We start from the raw sequence: 2500 nt of genomic DNA on the forward strand, positions 1-2500 counted from the left end.
CCACTCGGAGGTCCGAGCGTTGTCGTTTCCCAGCCGCTCGTGAACGCATCGTGAGAAAAAAAAAAATTCTTTGAATTATGAAGAATTTCCTCCTTAAAGTTCAAACTAGATCCTTAAAGAGATAAAAACAAATAAATTAAAAAAAAAAACGTATTCGCAAACGTCTCTGACCGTAAGGAGAGCAATCAAAAGCGGAAAAACTTCCCGACTTCCAAGCGGCTCCTGAACTCACCGCAAGTGTTCATTTACAGTTTTTCCCGCTGAGTTTCTTCAACAACGCAGTGAATCAAACAGAAGCTGCTCGAAGGAGCTTTTTTAAAGCTGTTCAAGTCTAAAAAGGTGCAACGCGAAACTCCTTCCCCCTGGAAACAAACACTTTGTGGCTCCGCCCCTCTTCCACCAGTTTCCTTTACGTTCATATCGACGTCTCTGGTTTTATCCCGATGATGTCACGTGATCCGCTGCTCAACTGTACGTCATTTACATAAAGATCAACACTGCAGCTTAAACGGTGTGTGTGTGTGTGTGTGTGTGTGTGTGTGTGTGTGTGTGTGTGTGTGTGTGTGGTGTGTGTGTGTGTGTGTGTGTGTGTGTGTGTGTGTGAGCGTTAATTAATTCCCCCCCCAGCAGTTTTAAGCGTTTAAGCCCAGCCTGGGGTTTAAAGTAACTCCGGATATTAAGCAAATCTCACAGCGTGTGTGTGTGTGTGTGTGTGTGTGTGTGTGTGTGTGTGTGTGTGTGTGTGTGTGTGTGTGTGTGTGTGTGTGTGTGTGTGTGTGTGTTAGCATTAGCCGCGCCACTGCATCAAGCTAATCCTTAAACTAACAGTGAGCCTTGCGCACACACACACACACACACACACACACACACACACACACAGAAACACACACACACATTGGCAGTGTGTCGTCCCTGAATCTTTCATTTTGAATGTTGTTTTTTCCTCCTGAATATAATAATAATTATTATTATTTTTCATAAATGCTCATCTGTGGTGTTTACTACGACTGTGAGTCATCAGATTTACACATTTATCATCCAGACTGACACCTTAGTCACACGTCTATATGTTGTTCGACATTCAGCCGCACAAAATATAAAACACGCTCCGTGTTTATTTACATCAATTAATTGTCATAAATTCCGTCGTCGACCACGTCGACGGTAAATCTGCTGTTTTCTGGTTTAAACTTTAAAACCAGCAGGTTGTTGTGTTTTGATCGAGCTCTGCCGGTCCGTCGATCCCGTATCGATCCGAACAGCAGCAGCTACCGGGGGAAAACACACACACACACACACACACACACACACACACACACACACACACACACACACACACACACACACACACACACACACACACACACACACACACACACACACCACATTGGATCGGATCACCGGGGAGCTTCAGGCTTTCTTTTTAGGAGCCCGACTCTTAAATCTGAGACTGGAAATGAAGTTGTTGTTTTTTTATTCAACTTTCTGCTGAACTAAGTCAAAATGTTCTGAAAATTCTTCTGAATTTTAACTTCTCATCAGCTGATTAAAACTGCTGCTGGACTCTCCTTTAAGTAAATTTGATTTATTTTGTTTTATTTGAAACTGAAGAAGCCAGAGAAGAAAATTCAAACGATATTTATTTTTTATTTTATTTTTTTACCGATGACACTGATGTTTATTTCAATGAGGAAACTAAAAGCTTTTCCAAAATGACTCATATTAATTGGCTCAGTTGGATTTGACTCAGTATAATTTTGGCCTGTTAAAAGTTTCCCACAACATGAATATGAAAGTGAAAACTCCTGCTGGCAGCGTTTTTATTTCAACCCGTGAAACATTAAGTTTCTTTCTGAATGTTTTTGTTTTTTACACAGATTTTTAACGGTAAGTCGTTTCTAAATAAATAATAACTTAGAATCTTAAAACAGAACATGTTTGTGACAAAACGACGCATTAAATTATGCAATATTCTTAACGAGGCAGTCGTCATCTGTACGGCTGCCGTCCTACTGACAGCCAATCAGAAGGCAGTAAATATCCCCCAGTACAATCCAGACCAATCACTGCAGGAGACTCCTTATATGGCCGTAGATTCACTCCGTCCAATCGGGAGCGAGTTCCTCATCGACCCATCAATTATGTACGACCAATAAGTGGAACAGACACTGATAAAGTGTCTGTCGCCGCGGGTAACGTGGCAACACACACACACACACACAGACTCACACATGAAAATAATAAATATATCGGCACTCATTCTGTTTCAGCACCGTGGGGAAGAAATCTGATGTGGGAACAACGCCGCAGCATGGCCTTATGGGAAATTCATAAGGAGGGCGTGCAGAGGTGTGTGTGAGGTTTGATAAGTGGAACACACACACACACACACACACACACACACACACACACACACACACACACGCGTGCTGCCACACTCTTGTTTTTCCAGCAGCAGCAGGTGGTTCGACGAGAAAAGGTCAGAGCTTCACATACGCGA

The 2500-nt window shown here is 42.4% G+C and overlaps 1 protein-coding gene across 1 annotated transcript in view; it reads right to left on the reverse strand.

The window, feature by feature from the left end:
* The window catches only part of LOC138192134 (thyrotropin-releasing hormone-degrading ectoenzyme-like), a gene marked incomplete at its 3' end in the record, with an annotated part of 83791 nt that overhangs the window by 65695 nt on the left and 15596 nt on the right, over positions 1–2500 (reverse strand).

This window comes from Embiotoca jacksoni, unplaced genomic scaffold (assembly GCF_022577435.1).
Source record: "Embiotoca jacksoni isolate LCO1_2020_lvr unplaced genomic scaffold, fEmbJac1.0.p SCAF_82, whole genome shotgun sequence".
Lineage (NCBI taxonomy): Eukaryota > Metazoa > Chordata > Actinopteri > Embiotocidae > Embiotoca > Embiotoca jacksoni.